The sequence below is a fragment of the Rosa chinensis genome, chromosome 5, assembly GCF_002994745.2.
Source record: "Rosa chinensis cultivar Old Blush chromosome 5, RchiOBHm-V2, whole genome shotgun sequence".
NCBI classification, from domain to species: domain Eukaryota; kingdom Viridiplantae; phylum Streptophyta; class Magnoliopsida; order Rosales; family Rosaceae; genus Rosa; species Rosa chinensis.
The window spans coordinates 77,510,125-77,519,511 of NC_037092.1; positions in this window are offsets into that span (position 1 = coordinate 77,510,125).

Sequence of the window (9,387 nt, forward strand, 5' to 3'; positions counted from 1 at the left end):
TTAAAGTGTGGAATGCATTATTGACATATTTGATTTCATGATCATTAAAATTCATATACACAAGCATTATTCATATTTTTGCTTTAAAAGTATGATCAAATATCATGGACCTCTTTAAAATCGGAAGGTGGTATTGTATGAATGATTTCATAGTTACTAAACAAGTTAGTGATAATCGATTGTCCTTCACAATACTAATTTGATATGTTCATTTGTAAACATTAGTATGAATGACTCGTTTTTGCTTCCCGGTTTTCTGCAATTGAGTTTCCCTTTACTACATCTCTCCTACTTAAGAACCACTGCATCATACATGGCATGAATTTATATTTCCTACCTCGATAATATGACAATGACTCATGATAAAACCTATTTTGTATATACATGGATATTGTTGTTCAATAATGAATGTCTTTCTTGTTCAATTTGATGGAGCACATGTGGAACACACTATGCAAAATGTGCTTGATTGAAGTATTTAGTTATAAATAATGATAGCAAGTATTCAAATAAAAAATCATTAAGCTATTCACAAACATAAACTTATCCTATACCCTAACCCCTAATCCCTAAGCCCTAAACCCTAAATCTATTTTTATTTTTATAAGCGGCATACCAAAGAATTAGAGAAAAAAGAAAAAGAAAAGATAATAAAAAAGCCGGGATAGTGATGATCGAAGGCGGGCATCGAAAAAAAGAAAGCGCTAATCCAAAGTTTAAAAAGAAAAAAAATGAAGATAAAATACTCTTAGGGTAGTAGGATATCGCCCTTTTCTATCTCCGCCGTTCTCCTCTCATAGTCTGATGAAGCTCTGTCTTCGTCTCTGAGGCTCCTCTTTGGATCTACCATCTTTGAAGCTCTCATCTCAGTGAGTAACATTAGATTCATCTTTCTTCTTCCTTGTATATCATTCTAGTAGAGCTTGATTAAAGGTCGGTTTTTTATTTTCTGCTAAATCCAAATGTGAGATGTCATAGTATATATAATTTGAGGTAATTTCAATTAAACGCTAATTGAATGCCCAATTCGATTTAAACTCACCCTATATTTTGATTATCTTGTGAATCCAGGACAAGGAGATGTTGATACCAGGTAAATTCAACCTTCTGTCGCTGCACTACCAATTGCTCTCTTATTCTGGGTTCGAATTGGGTCTTTGCTACCATATTTGGTCCCACGTTTCAAGTTGGGGTCTCAACTTCCACTAGGTCAATTCACATTCCCACTCTCTAATTTGGTGCCTGCATTTTGTGATTTCTGATTTTGGTGTGGTTTGGGATTTCTCGTATTTTGGTGGGTTAATTCTCAGTGACTAATGATAATCGGGCTGTGGTTTTCTTCTTCATGAATGAAACAGATTGTGCACAGGGAAATGCAGGGCAATTTTCCTCATATATGGTGAGTCCAATGCTCATTCTTATATTGACTATTCTGTCATCTTCCTTTAGCATAATATCTTGTCCCTTTTAACATGTCATGAGGGTCTCTTTTCTCCTTTTCAATACCTAAGCAATGGAAACTTTGTTGCCTACCTTCTAATCTGCTAAATATGTATTGTGTATCAAGTGAATTATATTTGAACCCTGAACCTTGTTATTTATCAATTGTACAGATGCAGTATTTGTTATAGACTATGAACCTTGTTATATTTCGTCAGGTTTTCAGTTAGTACCAACTTTTGCTACTGAATTTGTAATATTTGCTTGCTTACTTTGCAAGATTAGGGTCGGAGCATGAAATTTGCAGTCTTTAACTGTAAGTGTTGTTTGAATCATTGTGTCTTTTTGGATTGATTTTCTCTATGATAGGGTTCTTCATAATTGCAAGCTCTAGACATTGTAACACATTAGCTCAATTCCACTTTTGAATGCTTTTCATTTCTTTATTTTAACTCCACAGAGTAATTAAAACTTCTTCTAACAAGGATTATAGGGTAAAGAAGTACTAAAAAGTCATAGTTCCGAGTACTAGAAAATTTTCTTGCACTGCATATCTTAGTACTTCTATATATGAAAACAGAGTATTTGGTAGTGGGTTGTGGATGAGGAACAAATATAGTGTTTTTTTTATTTTATGGAATGAACAGATACAGTGTTATTCTCATAAGATGACAGTCTACTCATATTGATTGCTGTATGGATATCCCAATATCTGGCTTTTGACATTTCATTGACTGTACTATTGCTAGCCAGCTTCATGCACAGGGCCTTGAAATAATTCAAATTACTTCTGGATCAAGAGAACCCGATAAGATATTGGAGGTTCGGTTGTACTATTGCTAGCTAGCTTCATGCACAGGGCCTTGAAATTACTTATGGATCAAGAGAACTCGGTAAGATATTGGAGGTTTGGTTGCACATTTTTTTTTTTGGTTTAAGCCAAGATTTCCATTCATTGACATGCACTTTTCCTTTCTTAAATTTGAGTCCTTGTTTTACCTATAAGAATGCCACATGTTAAAGTTAATTAATACTCCAGTGACATCATAGTTTGAGTCCTTGTTTTACCAATTGGAATCCCATATGTTAAAGTTAATCAATACTCCAGTAACATCATAATTTCTATTATAGGAGAAAAGTTTTGGGTTAGGATGTTGTTGGATACAATTTATTTATATCATGTGTGAAATTGACCACCAGATTTGAGTGGTCATAACACATGAGATGAAGCAACGTTTCAGAGAGTATGTTATGCAATTCTGGAAACGAATTTTAAGGTCATACTCATGGATATGATTGATTAATGACTACTAAATTAATTTTGGGTAGGACTAATTTTTGATGGATTTTAAATCTATTGGTTTGCTCTGCAGGTGCTAAAGCCCTATACAAAACCTCTAAAAGAGAAATTCCATTTCTAGTGACGAGTTCCAAGTGCAAGAGTAGAAAAGATTCCAAGATTTGGGGAAGTAATCAGGAGGATGCCTATGATTTAGTTCACCAATAACCAAATGATTTAGTTACTTCTATATTGGATTTAGTACAGGACAATCCCTAAACTCTTTTGAATTATTATATAGTATTTGGTGTAACTACTTTGAATTAGTACTTATTGTAAGGGAATACTTTGAGTTATTACTTTTAATATATATTTCTTTTGTCTACTCATCTTTATTATCTACATTATTGTTCCTCGCTATAACCAAGCAAGTGCAATAAAATTGAATTTTCTCGTTATGGACAAGAGAACCTACAATGATAAAAGTAAAGTTCCTCATCATTGAGTATGTTTAGGGATCGAGGAATGGTTTTCTCGCTGAAAGGATATATAGTGCGAGGAAAATAAAATTTCCTCATTAAAGATAGCTTATAGCGAGGAAAAACTTCCTCACCCAAAGCTATCTACAACGACGAAATTATTTTCGTCTCAACAAGTGTATTTTAAATTTTTTATAATTTCTAAATTATTACTTATCATTAGCGAGGAAATAATTGTTTAGCGATGAAATCTATTTTATCGAGAAATATAATTAACGACTATTTTCGAGCCTTCAAAAATTTTCAATGAGGAAAAAGTATGAGCTTAGGCGAGGAAAGAAATTGTAGCTAAAGAATATTGGCGAGAAAAAAATATGTTCATCATGAAAAGAGCTTGGCGAGGAAATAGTATTTTCCTCGCGGAAACTTTTCTTGACCACCCTACTGCGAGGAACTGACGACCAAAATATTTTCCTCGCGGAAACACTACGGCGAGGAAATTTCGATTTTCAGCGACAAACTTGTTCCTCGCAAATTAGCTTTTCTGTTATAGTGTCCATAGGCTAAGCCTGAAGCCTCTGGTCACCGCCACCGCCACCGCCGTAGGTGGCTAGCGTCCTCCCTCCCTCCGTCAAAACTATGGTGATGTTTTGATGGGTTTTGCTGATGTAAGGTACCTCTCTGACCCTCACAAAAGTCGCTCTCAAACGAGCCATGTCTTTACCATGGGAAGCACCGTGATATCTTGGAGGTCTACAAAACAGACCATTGTTGCTACTTCCTCAAATCATGTAGAGGTTATTGCTATACATGAAGCCAAGCGTGAATGCATATGGCTAAGATATGTAATTAGACATATTCGAGAAACTTGTGGTTTGAAGTCTACCACAGATGAACCTATGTGCATTTATAAGGATAATGCAGCTTGTATTGAACAAATGAAGTAAGGTTTCATCATGGGCAACAACACCAAGCATATATCACCTAAATTCTTTTATAATCAGCAACAACAAATACTTCTAAAGATTGAAGTGAATCAAATCCGATTAGAGGATAATGTAGCAGACTAATCTACTAAGTCGTTACCTAAATTCACTTTCGAGAAACATGTGAAGAGTATTGAAATGCGGAAATTATCTGAACTCCCTTGATTGTAGCAATCAGGGGGAGATCTCGACATTAGGGGGAGGCATGGTGTTTACATGTTTAATCTCAAAGAGTGAAGGGTGTGTTATACTCTTTTTACCCTCCTCGAGGTTGTTTTTGTCCCACAGGGTTTTTATTACTCGAGCAAGGTTTTTAACGAGGCAACATTTAAAGCACTATGGTGTCACGATGACATCACGTTTGGACAACACAAAGGGAAGTGTTCAAGGATATCATAATTATGTGTGCCTTACCAAACTAGGATTACTTTCTATTGTTGTAATAGGAGAAAATTGTTCTAGATTCATAGTTCTAATTAGAATAGGTTTTCTTGTACTCAAAGATTATGTACTTGTACTCCCTCTAAATAGGGGCTTCTATTATTAATAAAATATACAACTATTCTCCCAATTCTCTCTACAATTCTCTTTTTCTTAAACAGATCACACGGTATTCCAAAAAGCTTTCTAGGCCCAGTGACTAATCTGTACCGGCATGTCAAAACGTTTCCTCCCTCCTCACTACTAAAAATATATTGAAATAACTCCAATCAGCATCGACGGGATTCGAATACTGGTGTAGGAGTTCGGCACCTGAAGCTTGTTACCAACTTGACCACTTTTACGGTGGTTAAATCGAGAAATACTTAAGAGTATGCTAATGCACATCAATTAATGTAACTGATATGTCTTTTTTTGTTTAGTTATTTTCTAGATTTACCATTAAATTCCATGGTGGTTTAGTGTGTGTGTGTGCGTGTGTGTGTGTGTGTGTACATATACAGTCCTTCTCTGCTAAGGAGGTACCTAGATATTAATATCTAAGAATTTCCTTGATAGACCGACTTTTCGTTCGCATATCCGCATCTTGACCGTTCAGTTTTTAGGTATATATGAGTAGATCATTTTTGCAAATTTTTAAGCCAAATTGATAATCATTAAGACATTCAGAACTGTGATTTACAATTATGAACACAAATGGTTTAGGTTGGACAGATCCGGTTCGTTCATTGATTTAATCTAGTTCGATACCTTAACGATCATTAATTTTGCTGAAAATTTATAGAAGTGATCTATATATTAAGGCCTAAAAACTGAACGATTAAAATGTGAATATGCGATTGAAAAATAACACTATCAAAGAAACCCTTAAATATTAATATCTAAAGATCTCCTTAGCAGAGAATGGTTGTGCGCGCGCGCGCGGGGTACGATATGTCTTTACTAAAATTAATCACGGTACTTGATTAATTGGTAACCCTCTGTGTATAAGTTAAAATACCCTATATAAATAAGAGAGAGAGGGCCCTTGGTGTTTGATGAAGGACAAGAACTCCAGCCCTTATATTATTATTAGGTCATTATCTTATTAGCATAAATCCAAAAGTTGTGAGTTAGCTACATCTTGAAGCTACAAAAATTTAAATAAGAGAGAGAGGGCCCTTGGTGTTTGATGAAGGACAAGAACTCCAGCCCTTATATTATTATTAGGTCATTATCTTATTAGCATAAATCCAAAAGTTGTGAGTTAGCTACATCTTGAAGCTACAAAAATTTAAATGCAAAACAACCTGGCAAATCTTCCTAGTTAAACCCTATTTCGTTTAACTCAGTCTCACATGGATTCTCTCTTCCTCACTCTCATTTTTTATTAATTAGATCATATATTATTAATCTTACACATCCCTTTTCTCAAACTCCACCCAAGATGTATATTAATGTTTTGGACCACAAGCCTGCATCGGTTTTAGTTTTTGCATAGATCATAGACTTCAGTTTTTCCAGTTGAATACTTGAATTTGTAATTATTCCTGTGGAAAATCATGGGGAATCATGCGAGTTGTGGTTTTGAACCACTGAGAGATTGCCAGGCAGTTGATGAAACTCACGTGATGGATTTGATTGAAAGTGAGTTAAAGATACTGAGATGGGGAGATCCCCAGGAACAGAAGCATAGAGTTAAAATAGTGAGTTTATAAATTAGTAAACATGGGAATTAGGGAAAAAATGATGCAAGTATTCACGGGTTTAGTCGCGGGGGAGTACTTTGGCTGAATCTCTCTGGATGGGAGACATCTAGTCAGTTTAAGTGAATTTTTCTAGCTATGTGTGTGGGGGGTGAGTTTCAATAGACGATTAGTCAATGGGAGTCAATTTAATTTTGCAATGTCCCAAAACCTTAATTAATATTGTTGTTTTCAACCACAAGTATCTCCGATGTATGCCCACAAAACTTCATTGAGAAGTAGTAGTATTCAAAATTTTTAAGATTATTAGCAAAAACACTAATTTTACTGCATGATAGATGATTAAAAAGCTACTTTTCTCAACAAGTCTATTGTATATATTAGGACTGTCATTCGATCGATTCGAATCTGTATATACCAACTTCAAAACTAAAATTTTCTGTTTTAAAATTGAGCTACTAATTACTATCCAAAATTTTCGGTTTTTAATTAATCATATCTACTAAATTCGGGTATTTCGGAACAACTAATTTTTTGTAATATAAATTAGAATAACAATACTATGTTTTTCAATTTTATAGTCATAAAATTTGTATTCGTCTACTTATAATAGTTTTCTTTTATACATGTGCATTATTCTTCTTTCATAGACATAATTTGCGCAGTTAAGTAACAGGACCGAAGAGATAGATTCCCTATCTCAATCCCATCAATTTGAGCATTCTTCTTGAACGGTAAATTTCTTTTTCTTTTCAGTCACACAATACTGAATTGGAAGTTTGTAAGCAAAGAGTCTTCTATGGACCAAGGTCTACCTACTCCAAGGCAAAAAATCAGTTATTATACCACCCAAATGCCCCATTTTACCTATGGTCCACCTACACCTTGGTCCATATTAGAATTTTTGGTTTGTAAGAGCTATCATGTTTATAGGTGAAATTTCTCTATAACGGATAAGTGACTCTTTTGTCTCTTTTTATTTATATATTTATTTATTTTTTATACGAAGTGACTCTTCTGTCATACACTTAGAAGTGGTCATTATGTAACTTTATCTGGTAGAAATGTTTTCCGTGCACAACTTTTTCTAATTAAAATTCATTTAACCCTCATTATTGTGATTTGAATATAAATTAAAATTGTGTTACTTAGTCAATAATTGTACTAACAATAGTCATGTTCACATACTTAATTGATTCTTTAATTAATTACTTGATTGTGCTGCACTTTTATTTTTGAATACTCTTCTTGAATTGCGACCTATTTAAAGATTTTTTTTTTAAAGAAATATGGCTAGTACGACTACCCTCAAGCCTTGATCATTAATGAAATAGTAAAATACATGGGGGGTGGGGTGGATTTTTTTTGGGGAGGGGGAAGGGCCCGCATTGTGCATATATCCTAAAATACAGTAAGCAGCAAGAGAAAATTCTGAGATAATAATAGGAGTATCAACTGAATATATGTTTTCTAACAAGCACCAAGTAGTGAAGAGCGCACAGTTGGCTACTCCATTCACTTTACAATTGTGGCGAATGTGCATATATCCTAAAATATAGTAAGCAACAAGCGAAAATCTCGAGATAATAACAGGAGTATCAACTGAATATATGTTTTCTAACAAGCATCAAGTAGTGAAGAGCACATAGTTGGCTACTCCATTCACTTTACAATTGTGGCGACACACTTGAAAGATATTGCTCACGTGGATCCATAGTTTACTAATACTATCAGCTTTAATTCCCACTATGTTGCCATCACAAAAACAATCCGGTAGCATTTAATTCCATCATACCACTAAAAGATTCATTCCATTTGATAAAGCAAGGAACTCACCTCCTATGACTAGGCACCTAAGATGCCAGTCTGGGACAAAATCCACATCTCCCTACCACAACTTGGTAGGGACTTATTGCAGGGATAAAGCCGAATCCTACTAAAAAACAGAAACACCATCAGTCCAATCTGGGACCAACGTCTGACTCGAGGTCTACAGTCTAACCAAAGTAGTGTTAAGAGAAAAGCCCACTAGCCAACCAAACCCTTTGTCATCACAACGATCCACAACCGCTGTTGAGCAAACATCGGTAGCACACCGCCACCAACAATGCCCAGCCACCCCGATATGGAGCCTCCCACTCCAACCATAGTCATCCATGTATCCCAACTTCAACCCAGATTGAATCAGCAACCAGATCGAGAAATGGAGGCCATAGTAGTACAGTCAGAACCCACACTCCAATTAGCCATTCAACCTGCCGATCGCCAACACCCACCTCGAAACAATTTCTCCAAGCCGTCAATGAAACCCTTAACACCATCCTTCAATCCCTCAACCTAGCAATCAAACTGCAAACAACGGTTCGAGCTAAGAGGAAACTCAAGAGGAGCCTAGATGCCAAGAAAAATAGAACCCCCGTTTAGCTGCACACGCCACATGCCGACAAGGCTAGAGGCACATGCGGACATGGGTGTCCTGCCAGACGAGAGGAGATGTCGATGAGATGAAACCCTAGCTATTAGAGAGAAACAAGTTATTTTTTTGTTTTTTCTTGTAAGAATGTTTTTAATTGGAAAACAATAGTATACTAAAAGCAAAAATGTACATGATGTCGCAGTTTATTTGGGGAAATAATAAATGCATTAGGGTATGTGAAAAAGAATAAAGATATTAATATCGAATAATTCTCTATTGTTTTTACACAATAATAATACATTCATCAATGTGTGCATTTTTTCAACCTAAGCTCCGTCGCCTACGTTGTGTACGCCGCCTGAAATACGGCCTCCTCAGTGTCAATCTCCCCTGTAACGATGTTGCAGGGTAATGTTCTCATATGGAACTGTCGAGGAATAGTTAATCATGAAACCCAACCCGCCCTAGTTGATCTGGTTCAAGCCAAAAAACTAAGCCTGATTTTCCTTGATGAAACCCCAGCGCAGAAGAATATCATTGATACTCTGACTTCATGCCTGGGTTTTAAAGACAACTTGTGCTTCCTTCAAGGATAAGACTCCCAGGGTGTTGCACTCCTATGGAATTCTGATATTCACGTTGATGTGCGCACTTCCTCACC